Source organism: Scophthalmus maximus, chromosome 3, assembly GCF_022379125.1.
Source record: "Scophthalmus maximus strain ysfricsl-2021 chromosome 3, ASM2237912v1, whole genome shotgun sequence".
NCBI classification, from domain to species: domain Eukaryota; kingdom Metazoa; phylum Chordata; class Actinopteri; order Pleuronectiformes; family Scophthalmidae; genus Scophthalmus; species Scophthalmus maximus.
Window position 1 is genome coordinate 29945877 of NC_061517.1, and position 25851 is coordinate 29971727.

Below are 25851 nucleotides of genomic sequence, written 5' to 3' on the forward strand. Positions count from 1 at the left end.
TCACCATCATACTATGTTGATTTCTTGTCTTCACTACGGCCGTTGCAGGGCGTCTTGATCGAAGCCATCTGTGTCTAGCAGACACATCAAAGAATGTGAGCAATATATGCTGGAGCGCAGACAGCAAGGATCTGACCCAACTCCCGAAAACCAAAGGCTTTAGACCCTCAGCCTTGCAAAAGGCCCATATGCGTTCCATGAAACTGTAATGCTGAGATGTTAGTCATGTTCACATTTTGTGTTCACACTGTTTTGAATATAATGCAGTTTACACACATTTTAAGACCCCCCCAAGACACACACACATTAAAAAATGGCAACAAATTAAGGGCCGTTCCTCAAATTTAGACGAGTATCGGAACAGTAATGACTTATATAATCTCAACAGAAAAATAAAACAATAATATAGTATTACATATTAAACAACTCTGTTTGAGCAAGAGAATTGGAGGGGGAGTAAGAAAAGATTAGATAATCATCATAATAGACTTTATTAATCCCACACAGGGTAAGTTCACTTGTTACAGCACCAACTGTATACATATACATACATACATACACATACATGTATACATATACACAACCATACATTCATATATTGCACAGGATTGAGAGATATTGCAGGGGTGAGGTAGATATAGACAGGTAGTGCAAGTCAATTTGATGTTGTAATGAGACAACATCAGCACAGTGCTGCATTAAATTATGTTGTTGTTAAGTCTGACAGCTGTTGGGATGAAGGATCTGCAGTAGTGTTCCTTCTTACACTGAAGGTGCAGCAGGCTGTTGCTGAAAGAGCTGCTACAGTCTCCTACAGGGGGTAAAATAGATTTTCCATGATTGGTGTAAGCTTGGCTAACATCCTCCTTCACACACCTCCCCAAAGGTGTCCAGAGGGCCGTCCAGGACTGAGCAGGCTCTCCTTACCAGCTTGTTCAGTCTTTTTTTGTCCCTCTTGGAGCTTCCACACTCCCAACAGACCACTGCATAGAAGATGGCAGATGCAACCACAGTGTCGTCGAATGTTCCTGTACAAATCGTATGACCTCAGTCTTCCCAGCAGATGGAGACGACTCTGGTACTCTTTGTACAGGACATGTGTTGTGAGTCCAGTCAATTTTATTGTTGAGGTGAACGACCCAACGACCTCGATGTTCAACCCTGATTTTTTTTTGAATGTGATGTTTGAGTCACCTTGCTGCGGAAGTTTTCAAGATTTCGAAAATTCACCTGTTCTATGGGCAGACCAAGAACTTGGAACAGAGAAGACCTGCCAACACGAATCAGATCAGGTCCAGCGTCAACATATTGTAGCATCACAGGGTTTGGGAGATAGGGGCGGGCCATCTCGGAGGGGGGTGCCGGTTGGGATTCTTCTTTGTGGTTGGTGTGGGTTTCCGGTCTGTGTGTGTTCCAACGTGTTTGAGCTGTGGAACCCAATAAATCGCTGTCTAAGCAAACCTTCCTCACTGCCTCTCCCGTCGTCATTACAATATTCTTGTGATGAAGGGCAGATTTCACCCAGAATGGAAATTAAAAAATCATTATATACCCGGAAGTATCTTATTTCAGGGTTTCATTCACATTTTATGACGTCTCTCTAAATATAAAACTTTTTTTGAGTCTCTGTTTTTTGATACTGCCTCACACACACACACACACACACACACATACACACACGCTCAGATTTATCTTGCTTGCAGGAGCAGTCATGCAAAACAACACAAGGCTGTTTGGACAGCAGGCCCAGACTGTACAGCTGGATGGGGGTTTACCCTCCATCACATGCCTCGCATTACATTTACATTCTCTGCATGTACACAAAACCTTATGCCAAAGGAATGTTCTCACACAGACTCTAACGTTGAAAAAAAAAACATCCCCATCTGTAGCGGTTAACCAACATGTCACTGATGATGTTAAAAAAATAATAATACATTTTTCATTAGTTCATGTACAATTAAATATAAAATGTTGTTTTTAATGTTTTGTAGTGAGTTTTAATTAAGTCATAAACCTAGCTATTTCAATCACTGAATTTGCCATAGTAATTACATCACAATTTTTTTCATACATCCAATCCAAAGCTCAGACATGAAAGTACAGGCATAACTAATGTAAAAAAACAAAACATATACATATATATATGTATATGTTTTGTTGTTCATACACAGGGTGCAATTTGTGAAACAAGCACTTCTACTTGTTGAATAACTTTAAGTGACACCTAAAAGATGCAGTCAAATTAGATGCTGGGTAAGACTTCTAAGACTAGAGGTCAGCGGTGGACCTGATAAGTTTGTCAAGTTTGTGTATGTAAATGGATTTCCTTATATTCTGTAAAATAATCATGCTCATTTCCTGCCATGTCACCCTAACCATCACCCTTACCATTACAAGCTCATTAACCATGCGTTTAAAGCCCACAATGCTCTGAGGTGAAAAAAAGTGAGGCGTACCCCCGTCACTGGTAGAGGCGAAATTTTAGGAAAGTGTCGATATGACATACGTCATAGTTCATTGTATGAGTTGGAGGATTTGTTGATAAAATCAGTTGAACCGCAACTGCTGGCAGGGCTGGATTAACCAATTAGTAGGGCCCTCTCTATTATGAGCCATGGGCCCCTATTCTGCCTTGTTCTTCCCTCAATGCATTTTTCCCTAAAGTTTCATCAATTTACACTAGAGACTAGAAATATATGTCTGCTGTCTGCATGTCTGATATTTGTGATGATTTTCTAAAGAACTAAATGTTTTGAAAGACGGCCATATATACTGTAAGTAAAATATTAACTTTATCGAACCCTGGTGAAAAAATTTATTGTATTTTAAATGTACTCATATTTTGAAAATATATTGCAAATATATTATTCTACACTAACATCATACTTTAAGGTATTTTTCATAATTACACTAATGTGCACTTTTGTGAATATAAAACAGTGAAAGATAAGAGTAATAAGTAAACTGTACTTATTTAAGAATTTATGTTAAATGTATTTTTTATACTTTAAAATGTATGCTTAAAATTATCATTGTATTAATGCACTGAAAGCATATTTTAGAAATACACATTTTAACATCCTGATGTTTTAGTATATTTTAATTGAGATTTGAACGTCATTTTAAAGTGCACTTATTCTATCCATCATAATCACACTTTTAATACACTAAAACATAATCTTACTATAGTATACTTGATTACACATCAAGTGGTGTAATTACTAAAGTGTGCCATTTCAAACTTTTTGTCCAATATTTTTGCGTATTTTTTAAAATGTATGCTCATCATTATAAACATTAAATTACACATTTTAATATCATTTTAAATATTTAGTTTTTGTATATTTAAAGACACATAAGTGCACTTTTTCATGCTTGCCCTTCAGTACATTACTTGTACATTTCTTTAGGAAAGGGTCAAAATTGTGAAAAATATTACTGTGATAATAAACCCATTAATGTTGATCCCAGGATGATTTTGAATTTGTCTGGCATTGCCAGAGTCAGACGTTTCTCTCCAGTCCACAGCACTCCGAACTGCAGACGTTTTGAATAGATTAATGCCAAGTCACTGATCAAACAGGCATCGGAGATTTGTTGTTCACTTCCACCAATCATAGCTGCAGACAGAAGTTGTGCAATCGTTACACAGGGTGTCGATGATGGTACTTGACACAGGTCTGCAGGTAAGGATGCTGTTTTAATTTTGCTGGAGAAGACAGTGGCTACTAAAGTCCTGCTATTTGAAGGTTAGTTTGGGTTTTGGCTATTATTCCCTGAATTCATTTTCAGCTAGCTGAAACAAGCTAGCTTTTACTAGCAAGCTATTAAGCTAAGTGTGGAAGTGTGTCGTTGTATGAGGTAGGTGTAGTATAAACTTTTTTTCACTCTTCTTGTTTAATCAGATTCTTGTTGTTAAGAGGAATCTATTAATTAGATTAAGACATATGTGCCGAGGAGGAGAGCAGGGGAGTGTGCATGAAAAAAAGTGGGAGAAAGACGTGATGGAGACTAAAAAACACATGCTTGTGAGTTATACTAGTAGATAGTCTTAAAAAATGTGTTTCAATGTGACATGAATTTGTATGTGTTTTAATTTCAAATGAGCAGCATAACATACAGCTGCAGTCTTCCATGGTAGGACTTCACATAGTACAGCAGCAGTGGAAGTTTTTCAAATCCTTTACTTAAAGCGGCTGTCGGTAGGATTGAGAGAAGTCTCAGAGTTCAAAATCCAACAACTCCTGCTCCCTCCCCCTGCCTCTCCGCTGCACTTCGGTTCCTCCTCCACAGCTACTCCCAGCCCTCCGTGCCCGCGCACGCTGCCATGGCAACTGAAGCCAGGCAAGGTACGTAACATGACGTTCCCACCGGTAACAAGCTAACATGGACTACTGTCCACATTGATAGACTATAAGACGTTTTTTAGTTACCGTTGCCTCACGTTATTACCTGTGACTTTTTGTGAAAACAATATCGTCAGTGTTTTTGAACGTGGGCGACCGTAAATCAGTTTATATTAGCTTGTTTACATACCTAGTGTGAGCTAGCACGTTAGCTACTGTAGTGTTACATGGTAGGCCTGTAAATCAACAGCTTTATCTTCACATACATCATTTGTTGCTTTGCAAGATTACTGACGCTTTTATCAATATTTTATTACCATATTAGAGCTTTGAGACTGGTACACTGGACTCCGATGAGGAAGTGATCATGGCTGCTTTGACGAGTACATGAGCGAGGAGAAGAGGGAGTCGCCTACGAGGCGCAGCCGTGGGAGACGGGGCAGAGGTTGGCGTGTTGACCCGACAACCGAGAACCTGGGAGCCGAAGACACGGCTGATCTTAATGTGATGAGCTAGTTGGTACCTGCTGCTTTCACTGGTTTCATCCAAAGATGGTTTAGCTTCAGACTTTGGTAGATGTAAATAGTGTGCTGTGCAATATATTTTTTTTTTCATTTCATTTATTTATTTCAACATTATATTTTAATATTTATGCAACCTCAGTATTTGCTTTGCAAAAAAGTGTATTTTGAAAGTGATTGGTTTCTCATTGCATAAATATACAACAATGTGAAGATTACTTCGTTTTTTTATCAATATACTTTTTTAATCAATTCAAATATAATAATTTGGGGTAATCAGATTCACTGGTTCAGTACTAGCGATGCAGTATCTCAAAGAAAAGCATAACAAATTTATCAAAGTACACAATGATGTAATATTTTGTCAAGCTTTATTTTGCACATGAATAAAATACAGTAGGTGTGTTGAATATACCTTTCCTCAGCTGTTCCCCAGGCAAAGTCGGCATCTGTGGAGAAAAGCAACATGAGTATGTGAAACTATGATCCAGGAAAAAATATTCCTCCTCACAAATTTATCACGCATTGGCAAATTCTGTATGTGAACGTGACTGTAGCCACAGCTGGGAATATCGACACATACTTAGCATTTAATATAGCACGGGATGCTACGTTTGGTGATAAATAGTGAAGCTAACTAAACAGTACAACACTGATGGGGGAGCATTTGGTCGCGGGAACACAAGCAACGACACACACATCTAGAAAACTCTCAAAACAGATTAAACCGCTTGGACACAAACATATTTTCAGCTATTATGCTACAAACACCACTAACCAATAGCTGTGAATGTAGCAACTAGCAGCCTGATTACAACAACACAGTAGCATACGGTCACAGAGTGCGACAATAACATAGAAAATAAAAGATAAATGAAACAGAGAATATTACCGGTCAAGCAGAACGCATCGTTTGTGAACCCTGTCGGTGTCGTAGCTTCTGTGGAGCCGCTCCGATGTTTACATCTGCTCAATCTGTTTCCTTCTTTTTAGCTCATTTTTGCTTGTGGTCTTTGTCGTATATGCAGTTTCTGGCAAAGGTGCTGGGCAGTTTTTTCGATGCTTGGCGTTTCTCTACCACGGTGTTTTCAAACATACTCCACTTCTGCTGCGAGCTCCTCGTTGCTAAGACGTGAGCGCATCTCCTACCCGGTTGATTGACAGAGTGGAGAGACGCCCCCTGGCTATGATTGGAGATTTCTGTTTGGGCGCCGTGGATTCTGGCAAATGGCATCAAAGGCAGTAGGGGGAGCTGAATGACCCAGAGTCTGTCACAGATGATCTGTCTCACATATTACTACCTGCATATAGTGACAGTTTCAGCAAATATGAAAAAAAAGTTATTTAAGTAAAGATAATACAATGCAAAAGTCATTCAACTTAATGTTTATCATAGCTGCATGGAGGCTCTGTCTGCCACCATGGCTGCTGCACCCCAACTTCCATCGGCTGTGTTACATAATATTTTCCGACATTGTTCTACAACTAGTATTGTGGTGTGTATCAAACACAAGAAAAAAGGGTTTTTAAACAGTTTGATTTAAAAAAAAAAAAATATATACAGAATCCATTCCCCAGGTGACTCTACTGTCCTCCTTCATGCTGACCACAGTTTGTCCTAGTTAATGCTTACATCAACTGGTGGTTTTTTAAATAAGATATTATTGTTTCTAGTTCAATTGCACATTTTATGATATTGCTAAACATAAACGGTTTTGTCCAGGCAAAGAAAGCAAAGACTAAGAAGGAGGCCAGAGTCTGGCAGCAAAGTGACAGCTCCGAAGAGGGCCTCCCTGCGATTGAACCGATTTCGCATTGCAATTTTTGCCCTGTGTGTTTGTGTGTGTGTGTTTAATATTTTAAAGGGATGGTTCAGTTTTATATGTAAATGTTTATTTTTTCAGTTACTGATTTCATTAATAAATGTTTTCTCTTTAAGTGTGATGGTGTTTAGGTAATCTTTAATAGCTTTGAAAAAAATGCAGTCCACATTAGGAAAATGTCCGATATGTAATTCAGCCTTTAGTACACTGCCAACATATTTTTTGTGTGATGTACAAAGTAGTATAGCAAAATAATAAAAAAGTTTATTGATAAATAACTACAAAGGGTACTTTTTTATTAATTAGAATAAGCTCAAAATCTAAGTGATGTATAATAATATATTAAGAATAAGATTCTTAAGATAAGATAAGAATCTTGCAATAAATTACTAATGTACTTATAACATGTACGAAGTGGACTTTATTTCCACTATTCAAGAATGCATATTAATACAGACACAGCTACGTACTTAATAGTACTAAATATACTTAAAGTTGTTCCACTTTAACACATAAAAGTACACTAAGTACACTAAAAATTGTGCTTTTCTACAATTTAAATACAACTCAAATGTACTTAGTACAAAATTGGTTGTTCGAAATTTGCAAACTTTAAGTTAAATAATCTTTAGCATACTTAGAGTATACTGATGACTAGTATGACTAAAAGTACACTCAAGTATGCTTAAATTTAATATATTTAGCATACTAATTTTTCACCAGGAAATTCATAGAATATAACAGAATTATCTTCATTGTTCAGTCGAGGCAGTACAGATTTGCAATAGTAGTACACCAAAAACAGCAGGGAGGAAGAAGACTACTGTTGGGTAAACATGAATGTAAAAATGCAAATCTTAAGGAAATGTTTTTGTTGTTTGTTTATCAGTCCATATAAAGGACAAAATTACATCATATATATATATATATATATATATATATATTTATGTACACTGAACACAATTATAAACGCAACACTTTTGTTTTTGCCCCCATTTTTCATGAGCTGAACTCAAAGATCTAAGACTTTTTCTACGTACACAAAAGGCTTATTTCTCTCAAATATTAGTGTATATAAGTGTTATGTTTATAATTTTGTTCAGTGTATATAAATTGATGTATATCTAGTTTAGCAGTTGGGACATGGACCATATAAAAAAGTTACATACACATAAAATACATTTTCATGAGGTGAAACATCATCATTGACAGCTGAGACTGACAGAGGACCTCAATGTGGCAGCTCCACACCACGATAAAGCTACTCTGCAGACTCTGGCTCCAAATCATGTCCTATAATCATGCCCTGTAATATTATAACATCACTATGTACGACCTCACAATGTAAAGTGCCTTGAGACAATGTATGTTGTGATTTGGCGCTACACAAATAAAATTGAATCTGAAATATTCTAGCCGGTGGAGATGCATCATTTATATTTATATACAGTATATGATCAGTGACATCAAAGATTCACACAATGCATTTTGATGCAAAACACGGAATCAAAACGAAAACAGAAGTACTTGTATTTCAAGAACTTAAGTATAGTACTTGACTTATTGACACTTCTAACTACTGGCCACTGCAGTCAGATCTAGACAAACTTTTACTAAGCACAACAAAAAAGAACATAATTATGAAATCAAAGATGCCAGAGTCTTTGGTGGATGTCTTAATCGTTTTGCAAAACTGCAGGTAGGCAAAAGTGGTGCGTCAGAATTGAAGGTCAAAGTAAGCTATCATAAGCTTTTATTAATGGGCAGCATTGTGCATTCTGCTACCTTAGATGGTACATAGGTTTGCAAAATCAGTAAAGGTCAAGAAAAGGTGCATTTACCAATTATTTCAGCAACTTTTGCTGACTAGATATTAAAGAAGACTTAAATGGAAAAACTATTTCTGCTTCAATGAGATATGGTTGCACACTCTCTTAAATCCATCCTCAAAATCTCAGACGTCATCCACCATCAAACCTCAGGCCATGTTAAAGCCAGACCTGTGAGCTAATTGGCTTTAACTGTGGACACACTGGACTTTAAAAGAGTATGAGAGATACTATAGGGACTAATCCACTTCAAAATGCAGCTCTCACGCTCGCTGTCTAAAGATATCAAGGCCCATGTCTGAGCTAAAGCTAAGGGCTAAGCCAATATCTTAAGTTTTAATGGAGGGTGGGCTGCAGAGAGGTGAAACACTAAGTATGCAAGTACAGCCGGGGCCCCTGAGGGCCTAGAAGGCAGATTTAACTAGAACTGCACTGAAAAAGTTTTGACATGGCACTTCTTTCATATCCACAGCCACTCTTTTTCCTCTCTTCTACTCCTCCTTCTTCCTCTCTTCCTGCTGCCCCATCACCCCATTCCTGACTTCAAAGTGCTACTTATGCAAAAACTCGTGGAGTTTTTCCTGTCCTTGCTTTATCCTCCTTGGAGGCACATGTTCTTTTTTGGAATACAGTATCTACAATTTCTTTTCATCAGAAAAAGAAATATAATTATTACATACAAAACATGTTGCCCTTGTCGCCATCTCTGCCCTGTGTGTCTGCTCACAGGGCATTGTGTATTCTGTGTTTTGCTTCTAACGGGTTATATCTCTCAACCTTTCTTCATTTTCCATTGTACAGTGTGGGAATACTACTTGGAATGGATATCTCCACATAATTTACCACTGGAACTGATCGGTCAAAGCTGGTCAATAAGTCTAAAAAAGCATTATGTAGATACAATCCATGTACCATTCACAAATTCACAATCTAAAGCTTGTATTGATCTGAAAATTAAGTGAGAAAATGATGTCATGCAATGTTAAAAAATGCATTAGAATTTAATTTGAATGTATTGTCATACCCCGGCTCATGGGCAATGACAAAAACGGAAAAGGACACAGAATTCAGACAAAATTAAGCTATTTAATTATTGCAAACGCAAATAACTTAATACCACACAAGGCAAAACAATAGCAAACATCTGTGGGTGCCAGCAGCAGGAGAGGGTGATCAACAGGAAGCTGGGACCTTTATTTCCTGCAGAGCACCTGGCACAGGTGCTCCAGATCTGGCCCTGATCGTCTCCCGGTTTGACCTGGGCAGACAGATAACACCGACAGCACACAGAAACATAGACAGGGGTCACAGTATTTTGTCAAACATGATGCAGAAGCTCTGGTGTTTGTTCATGCGACATATAATTATGAACATGCAGTGCATAATTAAGCATTGTAACATCCAAGTAGTGTCCGAAATGTATCACCAGCTGTTTCCACATATCCCCTGTCTCGTCTTCTATATGGCAAACACTGTACTGTTGTGGGAGACATAAAGACATATAGTTTTTGAGATGCGATCATCAGCAGCAGTGTTTTAGGATTGTAGTGTAGGCCTGTATCTCTGTCCAGTGCTTGGTCCTGACTGCCATGGAATTTGTGGAATATAACAATGGAGTTGGGATAACGTTAGACTAGCTTAGGATAAAGACTGGAAGTGTAGGAAATAGCTAGCCTGCCTCTGTCCACAAACCCCCCCACCCCCACGAAGGCGTGTTGTTACTTATTATTTAACACAAATATAAATAGCATTATAAACTTTCCTAATCTTTGTTTTATGCTGAAAAGTTTATCAGAAGGGCTAACCCTGGCAACCTCACTGATTTCAGAAAGCTGTGTAAAATCTCGTACCTAGCTAAATCTATCCAGCATGTAACGCAGCTACAGTAAATTCACTTTGCAGAACCAAGCCACTCAAATGGTTGGGACATCCATTGCTTGGTGATCGATTCCCTTTCTCATCACATAAAGTTCTACTGAATACAAATCGAATTACTCATCAATCATACCTATTCAAAAGGTATACCAGACTCCTCTTACATTATAAAATGTAACACTGTAGGCCTGTCACCTGCAGGGAGCTACATGTTGAGTAAACACAGCCACTCACTGGTCAAATAAGTTACATTTTCTGTCTCTTTAAGTTTAATTAATTGTTAAAGTAAATTGTCTTTAATTTAACTAACAGTTAACAGCTTCTGCCCTGGAGAAACTATCACCCTGCTCCCCGACTACGCGAAATGTTGGCAACGGCTGCGCCCCGGGAGGCGGAAGACGCCTGAGCGATCTGCTGAGGGACTGGAAGCTGTACAAAGATGACGTGACTTGGAGCTGTTACTGGGGCAGCAACAACTCCACGTAGCGGGCAGCCTCCGACACCAATTACCGATGAATTTTGCAAAGGTAAAATAATTTTGAGTTAGTTCTGGTTGTATTAATATCCTTAGGAATCCTGTGCAATTGCTTGCGTTCTTGATAGCTCAGCAACGGAATGACAGATGAGCGCTGGGAGCAAGGCTGAATGCAGTCACTATGACATCACATTTCGGTGGAAATCCTGGGGCATCATAAAAAAAGCAGGTGCTGAATGCTGTGTATTTGTCTGTTTATTTGCCGTTTTGACACTTTTACTGTGCTAGACCTTATTTATTATGAAAAAAGCCATCAAATCTCAATTTTGACAATATCGTCTATTTAAGTTAACAGACTGCTGCTGTGTTTGCAGCACATAAAGGACTGTGATAAAAAAGTTTCAAAGTTCGTCTGAGGACTAATGAAACTATACAGCTTAAAAACTGACTTTTTTATTAATGAAGAAACATATTCGGACATAACTTTTTTAGTTATTCATTTGTACATAATAAAAATATAACAATTTGATGCTAACTTTTTACTAATAACCTATATTTTTACACAAACAATGGCCAAAACGTACTACATTGTCATAATTCAATAATACAAACACAGCATGTACTTCTTATGCCTTGCACTCATGTTTTTATACATTTATATTAGAGCATCCCACCATTCATCATTCAGAGTGAGATGAATCAACTCACATACAGAGATGTAGTCATAGTATGGTTAGCCTAGCATATAGCAAATCATAACTCAACTTTAACCTTCCAAAGCAGGAATGCCTATAAGTCACAGCAGTGTACACAGATCTGTGGTAAGAGCCATACTTGTTAGTGAAGGATCTTAGAGGGTAGTGAATCTTTAGTTTATCAAATCAAAAAATGTGGAATGAAAAGAGACATAAAAAAATATTCTTGGACTCCTCTAATTTGTCTCTGTTTCAGTAAGATGTTGATCATCACGTTTTGGCTAATAAGAATATCATTCACTAATTAAATTTGTTTATAGGATTATAGATGTAATAATTTTAAACACCCTTACACAACCTGTCTGGGACCAAGTCCAGGATGTTGTCAGAGTTTGGACTTATAAAAACAGCTCTGTCCTGCACTTTACTTGATTTGGAGGACTTTGCAATCCAGCAACCCCAAATGATGTCAGCCCAGATTGTCATGATGCACACGGATCATGAACTATTAAGTTATAGAGGACTCTATAGTTTGTTTATTTTATTATTCCCCTTGTTGTACTTTTCCTTTTGTACCTGTTGTATTACTTTCTTGATCCCTTGTTGTTTCCTGTTTTATTTTGAAGTCCCTTTCCCTGTGTTGCTTCACTTCCTTTCCCGTGTCTTGTTTATGGTGGATTTGCTTATCCTGTGTCTCCTACCCCTGTGATTGTCTGCACCTGTTCCTAATGTGTCTCACCCGCGTTCAATTTGCCCTGCCCATCGTGTGTCTATTTAGTCTCTGGCCGAACTCTGCTCCTCGTCGCCAGTTGGTGGGCCGTCGACACAACCCTCATCGGTGGTCTGGCCGACTTCTGCTCCTCGTCGCAAGTGGGCTGGGCTGATCGACGAGTCCGGGCCGTCCCCCAGAACTGCTATGACTGCCTGCACGGCCACCCGACTTCCAGGTCATCCTGAACCCCCTAGTAAAGCCCATGCCTAGTTCTCCAGAGGCTTTTTGTTTTTTGTTGTTGTTGTTGGCTTTTGGATCCCTCCTCCGGATCCGCCTTTTTTTGGGGCCGTCTGGAATTCGGCCCCTAAGAGGGGGGTACTGTCATACCTAATGTTTCTGACCTCTGTTCAATTTGCCCTGCCCTCCTTGTGTCTATTTAGTCTCTGTGATTCCCTTTGTTTTGGTTGGTTCATCTGTGGTTTTCCCCTAGTCTGTACTGATGTGGTTCCTGTTGATTTTTCCCTGGCTCCTGTGTTTTACTATTGAATATTTTTGCTACATTCGTGGACACTCTTAGTTGAATTTTGTTTTACTTTACACAGTAAGTCTGTTTTGTTTTCTGTTCATTCAAACTTATTTAATTTGCCATCTGCATTTCGCTCCTGCTCCTTTTCACCCCGTGATACAGATAGCATTTTGCATATGCTAAACACTTTATATCATGAACTGGTGAGGGTGCCAACTTTTTTTTATTAACCTTTCACTATTAGCCTCAACAATCTACTATATATTTAAGACCTGCTATAGCAGGTTTCTCATTTTAAAAGCTGGAAAATCAGCTCATGGATCCATGTTAGCTTTATTAGCTAGCAACCTATAGCAGATAAAATCAGCAACAGCTATAAATTTGCTAGGCAAAAATAAACAGCAATATGCTAGAAATGAGAAGCATTATTTTATCTTACTGAAATCAAGGACCCATTGTTTCAGAAAACCCTTGAGAATTTCAATGCTATCATTAATACCAGATTTAGTGTGAGCTTTTGACCTACGTTCCAGTCATTATACACTAAGCATAGCTAAGATAAGATATAAGCTAATCACCTAACACACAGGCACGAGATTAATATAAATCTTCTCATCTCACAGTTGGAAAGAAAGCTAAGAAGCAAATGCCCTGAAGTCATGAATACAGTATTGCAATACATTAATAGAAAAATATAAAATGTTGTGGTCTGCCTTGCTTTTTAAAAAAACATATGAGTTAGATTGGGCCAAAACACACTGAGACATTTGCAACATAGACAAATTAATGAATAAAATCTAGCATAAATTTACTGTATTCTGAAAATATAATTAATTTATGTCTGCCAGTGGTTTACATTGTGGTGCTCAAGGACTGGAGGTCACACAGCTTACCGTCCTATTTATTGAGGGCCGCATCATTGGTTTCCAGTCTTGCTCTCTATCTGTGTGTCTCTCTCCCTCCCCCTGGCCTCTTTCTGTCTGTGCAGCTGCAATCCTCACAGCTCTAATCCCCTCCTCGCTCCCCTGTGTGCTGGAACGCCATCCAACTATTTAACCACAGCCCTGAAACAAACCAACATCTGTTTGGAGGCCAGCCAAGAACTGGCCGCTGCCTTCCTGCTGCGAACACACCAGCCACCGCCACCTTAGCCCCTCGCTGCCAGGAGCAGGTGCAGGCTCGCCACGCTAGTGACACAGTCAGACGCCAAGAGAATTGCAACTTTTGCTCACAGACAGTAGCTGGAGCTGCATCTAAGTATTTTTTTAAGATTCAGTGTCTTCGGTTTACAAGTGGTAATTCAGGGTTTTCTTGAATTCATCTTTGGTGCAAAGTACCTGCCTCTGTGCTGTTTCTGCACTCTGCTCCCCAGAGAATTCTTGTCAATCGCACTGCCAGCTCAGTCAGTAGGTTTGATTTTCTGTGAGTTGCCCTTTTTTTCTGTCAGGAATGTGGTCTTGCTGCTGAAATATAGTGTACTACGAAGACATTGTGGCCCTCGCAAAAGTCAAACTTAGAAAGGTATATGGTACATAATATGTTTTTTCTGCTTAATGCTGTACTACACTTGCATTTTGCAGAGAAGGAGATTGTGTACACTTGTGTTTCAGGGAATGCCTCAAAGGTCTGCTGAAATCCAAATTGAGAAGGTCAATGTTTGTATGGGTGTGTATGGGGAAACACAAGAAGTCTGAGCATGTAGGGCTGGAGTCAGACAGAATTGTGTTTGGTAGATTTTTCTTTTTTTGTGCAGCTTTAAGCTGTAAACTTGTGTTTGGTGGTCTTTTGCAAATGTTTATGGAGATATAAATGGAAACACAGAGATGAACTAATAATACACACCAAATTACAGTGTATGCACTTGTTTTTGGGAAAGTAAACAGAAATGGCCAAAATTAAAGCTCAAAGCTGCTTTCCTGAACATGGACCCGGCTTAGTCAAAAATATGTTTTTCCCCATATTTCTTGGAATGTTTCTTCAGAGTGAAATGGAATTATGTTTTATGTAACGTCCTGGTAACCTGAATGTAAGCTGTTTAATCTTCATTCTGTAACATATTCTAAAGAAATGGTTCAATATTATGGGGAATCACTTTCTGTCCACAAAGGAGATGTTCAGATGGGTCTCGTGTGTGTGTGTGTGTGTGTGTGCGCGCGTGTGCGTGCGTAAAAGCGCAGGAGTCAGTATGTTGAAAGCTTATCTTGGCATAAAGACTGGAAGCAGGGGGAAATAGCTAAACTAGCTAGTTCAAACATACTGAAGCGACTTTGTAGTGTTGATTGTTTCCGCATATTTCTCCAGTTACTTTGGTGAGTAAAATGTTTGGTGGGGCTGCAAGTATTAATCAGGGCAAATCAGGAGTGTTGAAGAAGAAAGAGACATCTTACATTTATTTGTTAAAAGTTCAAAGGCTTTACTACTTACACTTGCAGGCTTTATAACACTGCATACAGCTACTGTTTCACACACACACAAACAAACAAACACACACACACATATACATAGTGGTCCCACCAGTTTGAGAATGGAGTTCAAGTACACAGATGAATGCGGGAGGGGGTGTCAAGATGGTATGGGCCAAGAGCTATGAGGCGCCTATCTCTCTGACCGACAAGCAACTTCAAACAGGGGTCAGCCGAGGGACAGGGGAGGGGTCATAGCATCCGTCCCTGTTGTACCAACATACTGAAGGTGCAGAATATTCCACTCTCTCTCTGTGAGAAGTTGAGAAAATCCTTAAACTCTTATTCAGAGACATTTATTTTTACTTTTGGTGCGGCTGGATCAATGCATTCGGAATTCAAAATCAGCCCAAAAAGAAACAGTCCAACATTTTTAGAAATACATTTATTTGCTCTCTATACTGAGAGACTTAGGTGGTTTGTATCGATTTATTGAGAAGACACGTGATAAAAATGAGAGAGCCAGACATTTAAAAGAACATATTGTAATTGATGGTATGTAAACATTTGTGTAAACTGACATACTTTATGCATGGACATGAAGCTGTCAATGGAGGCCAGGTCCAAAATAATGTTTTAATTTTCAGGACTGATGCTCTGAATGTGTCTGTGTGTGTTCTGAGGGAATATGAAGCGAAAGGTTGGGGCTGTTATTTGAACTCAGGCAATGTGTTATTCCCCTGATGCTTCAGACCAAACACCATGCACACACTGTGTGTGTGTGATTTTGTCAGGATGTCTAGGATGTAAGAATATCCTTTAAAAGAAACAACTGCTACTAAACGGTTACATTTACACTGTCTGCATACTGTAGCTAAACAGTACTTTTGTCTGCTTGTGCATGAGCAGTGAGGAATTTTAACAGTGTCCAGATGTGGGAAGGTGAGGGAGGGAGGCATGCCACTTGATAGTGACTGAGTAGAATCTGACACAAACCCTCCATTTCCATTCACAGTCCTGTCTTCTCCACACTTTGTTCAAAGTGTCAGCTGCTGCAGATTGAGTCTGAAAACAGCCTGCTGCAACGCCCAGAGCCCAAATAAACAAGCAAGAAAGACAGTGAAGGACAGGCTGTGTTCAGAAAGATTTCTGGCTTTTTTAATATGGTGTTGTGTGCCCAAGGTGTGTTTTACAGTCTGTCTTTAAGGTTTGTCTTCAAGATTGTTAGAAAAGCTTTATAAACAGTATTTTGAACGTGGGTAGTTGGATGTGGAGCTCCATAGTGTTCAAGATTACAGTCAATTAATCAATAATATATACATAATTACACAGAAAATCTGTGGAAATTAAAGTAAAAGATAATAAAACAATGCTTTGATAAAAATATTGCAAAGGATATTGCATGTTACCTAAAGGCTACTGTAGCTTCTACTACATGTTCTACTACATTCAGCTGGTTGCAATAAGCAACTTCACTTAAGATGTCACTAAATCCCACACACTGAACCGATACCTTAAATTCGCAGTTTTAGGCATTCATTTTATTCAAATGGGGTTTTTTTTTAGCAGTTTTACTAAAAGTAACTCAAATTTGTATTTTGTACCTATCTGTAATTAATCACGTATCAAGATTCTCAGATATCAGGTCTCGCTCACTTTTGCTGAAATGAGAGACCAGCTTCATTTTTGGTACATATCATTCCCTTGTTCACTCCTTCACTCCCTTCTCCATTAGGCTACATACTCCCAATAAACAGTTGATAGTTTGATCATCATCAGTAAGCAGTGCATTGAGATTTTAGACCCTAACATAATTTCTTGTTATTACTAGCAGGTGTAGACACCATAGACTGTACAGATGGACGATGCAATATACGGATACAGCGCATATCTGTATATATGGCTGCTATGGCATTTATTTAGTTTCAAAACGCGCGCACGTACAAACTACACACGTGTGTATAATAGATCAACACCGCGAGCGTAAAACATACTTGAGGGAACATTTCTACTCTGCACGCGCAGAATAGCATCATTAAAACCAAACTTGCCAGAAAAATGAACTCTTAGACTTAAATCAGGGTGATAAGAACTCCCTGAAATGACAGAAACCATGCTTTCAATTCAATTCAATTTTATTTGTATAGCGCCATATCACAACATACATTGTCTCAAGGCACTTTACATAGTGAGGTCAATATTACAATATTACAAGGAAAACCCAACAAATCCCACAATGAGCAAAGCACTTGGCAACAGTGGAGAGAAAAAACTCCCTTTTAACAGGAAGAAATCTCTGACAGAACCAGACTCAGTTGCAGGCGGTCATCTGTCTCGACCGGTTGGGGTGAGGAGAGAAATGGGGAAGAGAGGAGAGGTGGGCAGAAAGAAGGTGGGACGAGAGACAGTAGGAGACAAGAGATAGAGAGAGGGCAGTTGTACAACCGCCTTAATCTCTACCAGACTGATACTTATAATTACAAAAAAACTTTTTAGTTTGGTCCATGTCCCAACCACTAACGTGGGGTTTATGACCTATACTGTAGCAAGCCACCAGGGGGCGATCAAAATCATCTGGCTTTGACTTTCTGGTAGCTGTTTTGTCATCTACCTTTACATATAGTCAATGGCAAAGACACAGAAAGCGTAAACACAGGTATATGGTGTATACATTAATCTGTGGCATTCACTATGAAGACATTTGTTCCCCGACTTTATATCTTTAAGGCAGTGGCTCCCCATTTGCAACATAACTACCTTCTAAATCTGCCCCTAACCACTTGTTTGATGACATTCCATGACCTATGAATTCCACAGCTCACACAAACATGAAGGGAACAGGAAGAACCTTCAGACAAAATTAGACAGCTTTAGTTTGGAACTGGAAGTTATATACAGTACATCCTGAAAGTTTCAGTAAAAATCTCGATTGCAATTTTTAGTCCTATACATTAATTGTGTGGAACATGCTGGTGAAGGCAAATAGGAAATACGCCGTAGACCAGCCCGTCTCATTTCAGTTCAGCCTTCGTGATGTTCTGCGACCTCCAAAGGAGGTGGCGCCTAAATAGGACATAGAATGCAATCTCTTGTTTTGTCTAAAGCAGTGTGATTAATGTTTAAAAATTATGTATGAACTTTGCACGAATTTAGTGTACAAACCTTGCATTACATTTGATGTGTGATGACGTTTGAAATGTGCATTTGTGTTTGCCGTGGCGTGTATTTACTACACTCACAAACTATCAAAACAAAAGTACATATTGCTTATTGACACACCAGCTGAAACCCATCTCATCAGCAACCTCACTGGCTGTTTTTTTGCAGACTGCCGCAAGCCACTGTGGTGCCGCCTCGCCGTGGACTGGATCTGATCTTCGCTTTGCAGCGGGCCCTGCATCAGCCTCCTCTCGCCTTGGTGAAGCCGATCTTCAGACTTCTGCTCTGTCAACGCTCACTATCCTCCGCATAATGGGAAGTAGACCTTTGTTTTGTCTCCTCACTGGACATGTAAATCCTCCATAGACTGTTAGCTGGGTGGCTCTGAGTCCTGTTTCCTCTGTGTACCGAGGGCACAGAGGATGGCGGCAGAGTGGTGGTGGCAGCATATTTATTGATAGGCATGCACAACAAACTAATAAAGGGAAGCGATGAGAGCGAGAGAGCCTTAATCTCTTTTAAATTTACTGGGGCCGAGAGACAGCTCAGTAGACTGACTTTACCGTTCTCCTGACAGCGGCCGTCCAGTTCGAGGTGATCCCCAGCACTGGACTTCCTGGACTGGACTACTGTTGCAGCCACATAGCCGAACCTGGCTTCCACCCTGGCGCAAAGGAAAATTCAAAGCGGCATTGTGACTTGACTGAAGTGGACTTTGTGGTATTCTTAAATACCATTCTTGGTGCAGCCTGCTCACCCTGAACCGTACTGTTTGATTGTGGTTTTGAAGAAAAATGGTTTGCCCATAATGTATCTATTTTAAAGAACTTTAGTAATAAAACATACTATTTTTATACCTACACCTTTGTCCTTCTCGCTGTGTGGTTGGGAAAACCGAACCTTAGAAAAATTTATGTGAACAAACTTACCACCTGTTACAGACACAGCTAAAGCAAAAAGACTCTGTGGTAGCACAATCTTTTAGGAGCCATCTTACACTGGTAACAGTTTCTCTACACTTTAAACCAGCCAAGCTAACTAGGTAGATTTAGCCTTGTTGAGATGAGGCTTTCAGAAATTTAGTGTTTGTGTATTTACAGCACCAGCTATTTCATTGATTCAAAATTATTTTTGCTCTAGATAACTGGCTAAATCTGGTAGCAGTTGTCGTGCCGACTAGTTTAAATGGCAAGGGATGTGCTTGGTTGAAAGATGATTGTAAAAACATAATTGTGAAAACGTCGCTGTCACTGTCATATCTAATAACAAAAAATGTGGGATTATGAAATAAATGATGAAGATTATATGCTCAGGAAGAACGTCTAAATTACATGCAACAAATTTTGGAAATAACAAAATGGTTGTCACATTATGAAAAATATATTTAAAGATTTAATGAAAACTGTTTTATTGGTTTAATAATTGTTTACATATTTCACAAATTGCTGGTTCATTTACAATTTTTTTCATTTTATTTATGTAATACTGATTACTCAGGAATTCTATACTTGGAAAAATTGGGATTGACCCTAATCCTTGTAGTGGGCAAATTCATTGAATCCTGACCTTGTTTAAGTGCCAAACTCTGACCCGAAATCTGACCCGAAACCCAACCCACTAGTTAAGAGGAAAATATTATATTAAGCAAAGCAACAGCATTTGGAATTGACACTTTCAGCCACACATCAGGAGGATAGACATTTCTGTCAAGTCTGATAAAAATGTGAAGTTTAAATCAGTTATGAACTACTGTAGTTCAATGTGTTACTTTTAAACCTGAGCAGGTCAAGTACCTACTGGGCCCTGTGGCCTCACAGCAAACAGCTACACCTGCTGAGTAGGTGCTCACATGACAAGTGAATGAACTTCAGCTTCTGTTTCAGAGCAACTTTGTGAGCGCTCATTAATCATTAAGTGCAAGGAATAATGGAATGTGATCAACACAAATGACAAGTAGCCTAATATACATGCTGTATGTGACATGAACTTGCAATCAGGTGTAAGGCAAAAAATGTCTTCAACTTCTGAATGTATTGTTGTCAGTACTGCTCAATTGTCTCAAATGTCTACATAATAAGAATTTATAATACACATGAAATTGTGAAATAGTACAATGGACACTTGGTCTCATGGCTGTTGTTGACCTGAAGATTCAGTAGGCTACTGATTCAGTTGTGGTCACATGCCCTTTTGTATGTAACAGAAACATATTAGAATGACTAAAATACCTGTGATTCAGATACACCCCATAAAATATTAACAAATCTGGCTTTCAGAATAAAAGAGCACATTTTCAACACAATGGAAAACAAGTATCACAAGGTATTATGTTACATTTTTCATCCAGTGCCAACTTTCAGTACCAATACATTATGTAGCTTGTCTTAATGTGGTGTAGCTGGTTGGTAAATATGTGTAGTCTGCATATGACTGAAATGCAGGAGACAGTTCCTCATGTAGAGTCGTTCATCCACCAACCCGAAGGTTGGCGGTTCGACCCACCTCTCGCCAGTACACATGCAGTTGTGTCCTTGGGCAAGACACTTAACCCTAACTTGCCTCTGACGGCTCTTCCGACAGTGCATGAATGAATATGAATGTGACAGAAAAGTGCGTGGTAAATAGCAGCGCTGTATGAATGTGTGTGAATGGGTGAATGTGACTTTCCTGTAAAGCGCTTTGAGTGGTCTATATGACTAGAAAAGCGCTATATAAATACAGTCCATTTCCATTCCTTTTCCATGTCATATCACGATCCACGATAACACTTAATTTTCACTAAAGAAATGTAATCACAAACATTCCTTAACCTAAATAATAGTTTATTTACCTTAACTCTAACCAATCAAGTTGTCCTTTGTACATATTTTAGAAAGGTAACATTTTAAAATTCCAGTTTGTCAATAGGGTTGGGCAAACACACACGTTTATTAATCCCACCCATCTTAATTGTTCAATGAAAACCATCTATTTCAAAACATTAACCTTCATTAGTAAGCAATTTCAATTGTTTGTGTCACGGGTCTCAATGATGAGGACCCATAAAACAAATGTGTCCTGTATAAAGCAGGTAAAAAAGGAGCAATGAGGAAACGGCATGTCTCGTTCTCTTCCCGTTTGCGTCTGTGGAATCAGCGGGAGCGGGTGCTCTCTCACCGATCCCTTGAGCAACCGGAGCAAACAAATGTTCTGCCCTTCCTTGCTAAAAACATACACATACCTACAAATGTCCGAAATTATCAGGATAATAACAAAAAACAAACACTACTGTGGTCATCCTATTTTATGTGCGCCATACTTACATTGCAAATTGTACAGAAAAGTAAGAGGAACTGAAGCAAATAAACACATTAAAATTTTATTTTATTTGTATAGCACCAAATCACAAGATACATTGTCTTAAGGCACTTTACATAGTAAGGTCAATATTAAAATATTACAGGGAAAATCCAACAAATCCCACAATGAGCATGCACTTGCTCGAGAAAAAAATCCTTTTTAACAGGAAGAAATCTCTGGTAGAACCAGACTCATCTGTCTCGACCGGTTCGGGTGAGGAGAAAAATGGGGGAAAGAGGAGAGGTGGGCAGAAAGTGGGGGAGAGGAGAGACAGGAGGAGAGAAGATAGAGAGAGAGAACAGTTAACCGCCGTTTTTAATCTCTTCTAGACTGATACTTAAAATTACGGAAATAAAACGTACACTTATAAATGCAATTATGTTATTAATACTTATAATAGTAATAATAATAATAACAAGAGGGCCTCCTGCTGGGAGGCGCTTGTGCTCTAATAAGAAACAGAGCAAATACAAGAGGGCTTTTGCCATGTATGTTTAGGCATGTACGTTTAGGCAAAGTTCCTCACAGTAGAGCTGTAGACCAAGGTTATACCATCCAAGGTAACTATATGATCAGATAATGTACAATGACCTCAGTTTTGCCTGGATTTAGAAGTAAAAAAATTGTCAGTTAGTCATCCAGGCCTTTATTTCTTGAAGTCCTGAAGTTTGTCGACCTGATTAGTTTCCTCTGGCTTTATAAATAGCTGGGTATCATCTGCGTAGCAATGGAAATTTATGTGGTGTTTTCTTATAATATTGCCTAAAGGAAGCATATATAAAGTGAAAGGTATCGGTCCCAGCACAGAGCCTTGTGGAACTCCATGACTAACTTTTGTATGAGGGGAAGATTTGTTGTTATCACTGAAATCTATCAGATAATCAAGACTTAAACCATTCTAGTGTTGTTCCTTTAATCCCTATCTGTTCTAGTTTCTGTAATAGAATATTGCGATCAATGGTATCAAATTCAGCACTAAGATCTAATAGGACGAGAATAAAAACATGTCCACTGTCTGAGGCCATGAGAATGTGTTATTGTAAATCATGTATTAACTGTATTAATCTCCAGTTACATATTATTCTCAATTGTATGTAATTGTTCTTATGTGTTTTGTGCTATTCCTCCAGACTACTGCTAAAACTGTTCCACTCACCCCCATCTCCACTAGATAACCTTGGGAAGCTTCTCCACTTGCTCTTGATAACAATTCCATGTAAGGAACATGGTTCCTGTCTCTGTTATCTATCATATGTGAGAAAGGCACTCCTCGGCCTTCTTCTCTCTTCTGCTGTATCCTGTGTACATGTAGAACAGACGGAGGCCTCTGCGCAGAGCCAATTTTATACTTTACAAATAAAATAACAAAGACAAGACACCTTAAAGAATCTTTATTTCGTTCATCACGTCTAGGATCAATAGATTTTCCATCACAAACTTGGCATCACAAACAGGATTCCATGAGATCGTCCAAGATTGTGGAAGAACGGTGAAGCGGCCATCTTAGGAATTATATTCCTTACCTCTATGCCCAAAAAAGACTTGAAGAGAATAGAAGACCGTTCTCCAGGTCGAAGGATCGTCTCCACTGGAATCCACGGACCAATTGAGTCACAGCAAACTTGGTGTTGATCTGGTGAGATGTTAAAATTCTGATACATGGATTCAAAATTAGGATATAAAAAAGGAAAAAAAAATTGTGATATTGTGGTGAATTCGTGCTTTTTGTCATTATGGGAATTTCTCTGGTTGTTTATTGGAAACATTGGTTTGTAATAATATCGTGGACGAATACCTTACTGTTTTGAGAAAGGATTATTAAATTGTTTAATAAACCTTTAGTAGGAAATCGGATTTCCTACGGGCTTTTAGTCTTGCTTGAGCCTTTAACCTGTAACACAAATTCACGGAGACGTTTGTGTCTATATAGATCTGGGATCTAGATAAGTCTGGGACTTAAGAATGGGAAGTAGGAACAGTAAGGATATTCCGATAACGGAACTCATGTCCGATAAATACGGACCAGAATCCATAATATGTCTCACACATTGGACAAAATGTCATGGATTCTTCAACGGAGGTTCATTGAGTAAAGAAAAATTACAAACTTTGAGAAAATCTCTTCCAAAAGTTGAAGAAGAGTTAAAAAAGATAAAGAAATCAGAACAAAGGATTTAGAGGACATTGAAACAGATAGATGTCTGGAAATGTGAGAAAAGGAATGTGGACGTAGGGAAAGACGATATGACAAAAACAGTGACTAATTTGAAAGTAGAGGAGGAAGACAATAAAGAAAGGGGAGAAAAGAAAAAATCACAGAATTCTCTGTATCCGTCTCTTACAGGTCATGGCAGCCCTCTCCTCGACACATGCCCAAACCCCCCACCGACTCTTCCACCATATACTCCACCTTGGGTACCAGGAGGACAAAACCAAGTAACCCAGCAGCCAGCCCAGACACCACCCCTCTCACCATCCTCCACCCCAGACACCTCACTCATTTCCCCATCCACATTCACTCCAGGGTCAGCCTCATCATGGATATAGCATATAGTCATGGGCGCAACAGGAGAAACTGTCCAGACCCTCCCCATGATAAACGTGATGGGACAGCAAGGCCCTGCCCTTGTGTTAAGACCGTGGACAATGACTTACATGAAAGAGGCATTAGAAAACCTGCCTGACCCCACTATATCCGGAGCAAAATCCGAAAGACAACATCTGAGGAAATCAGATACCTCCTCATGAAGAAACTTGGGCGAGTTCCGTTTGTCAAAATACATCTGGCCACTGAAGGTGAATATCGCATGACTAACGCAGAGTGGGAAAGCAACGCCAATAACGAATTTGATTTGAATTTGTTATTTAATTTTTTTATGAACTGCTACTCACTGAAGGGTGTTCCAGGCCAGGATACATAAATGTACATTATGCTATGGTTTGATCAAATAATGATCAAAAGGGGGGAATTTTATGTTAAATGTATGCATCAACTGTATTAACCTTTAGTTTCATATTAATCTCCATTGTATGTAATTGTTCTTATGTGTTTTGTGCTATTCCTTCAGACAACTGCTAAAACTCCACTCACCCCCATCTCCACTAGATAACCTTGGGAAGCTTCTCCACTTGCTCTTGATAACAATTCCATGTAAGGAACATGATTCCTGTCTCTGTTATCTATAATATGTGAGAAAGGCACTCCAGGACCTTCTTCTCTCTTCTGCTGTATCCTGTGAGCATTGAAAACAAACGGAGGCCTCAGCGCAGAGCCAATTTTATACTTTACAAATAAAACAACAAAGACAACATACTTTTCAAGAATCTTTATTTCATATCTAGTATCAATACATTTTCCACCACATAGGTCGTTGGTAACTTTCAGCATTGCTGTTTGTGTACTATGATGTTTTCTAAATCCTGACTGAAAATCTTCAAGCAGAGTTTTTCTGATTTTCAAGGATTTTAGAGATAAAGGGGAGGTTTGATATGGGTTTAGCTAAGATATCTGGGTCTAGAGTTGTTGTTTTTTGAGCAGAGGTTTAGCGACTGCCACATTTAAGGCCTTTGGTAAATAGCCTGTTAAAGGGCCCATATTATGCCCCCTTTTACACAAGTTACATTGGTTTTCAGGTGTGTGCACTACATGTCTTTGCCATTCCATGTCAAAACACCTCAAGGATCAAGCCACACAGCACCCTCCTCTTTCTGTATAAACAGCCCCGTGAGACTACAGTCGATTCCAGCGCTTTCCTGCTCACTCCTCGCCCCCCTCCCTTCGTGCTCCTCCTCGCTCCTCCCCGCGTCTGCGCTGCCATGACAACAGTCGCACGTGACAAGGCACATACACGACGTAGAGACCCGGGAGGCCCAGAACACGTTCTCCATAATTACACACAGAGCACAAGGGGCTGGGCGATAGAACGTTAACGACATCCCGGCCGCGAGTCTAGCTACGGCGGGAGCCGGGAGCCGCAACCGACCGCCGGCAGCCGCGACCGACCGCCGCAAGCCGGGACCCGCGACCGACCGCCGCAAGCCGGGACCCGCGACCGACCGCCGGCAGTTGCAAGCCGGGAGGCGCGACCTCCGCCGCAAGCCGGGACCCGCGACCGGCAGTCGCGACCGACCGCCGGCAGTCGCGAC

At 39.5% G+C, this 25851-nt stretch overlaps 1 long non-coding RNA gene across 2 annotated transcripts; it reads left to right on the forward strand.

Annotated features, from left to right (window-relative positions):
* The first annotated feature begins 3595 nt into the window (after window positions 1–3595).
* On the forward strand, window positions 3596–19201 carry LOC124849889. 2 transcript variants are annotated; one of them, XR_007030491.1, is made up of 4 exons: window positions 3596–3689; window positions 10710–10924; window positions 12346–12514; window positions 18535–19201. It is a non-coding gene; the product is annotated as an uncharacterized LOC124849889 (long non-coding RNA). The 2 variants fall into 2 exon arrangements; XR_007030490.1 differs by having other exon boundaries at window positions 3631–3752.
* Window positions 19202–25851: the final 6650 nt, after the last annotated feature.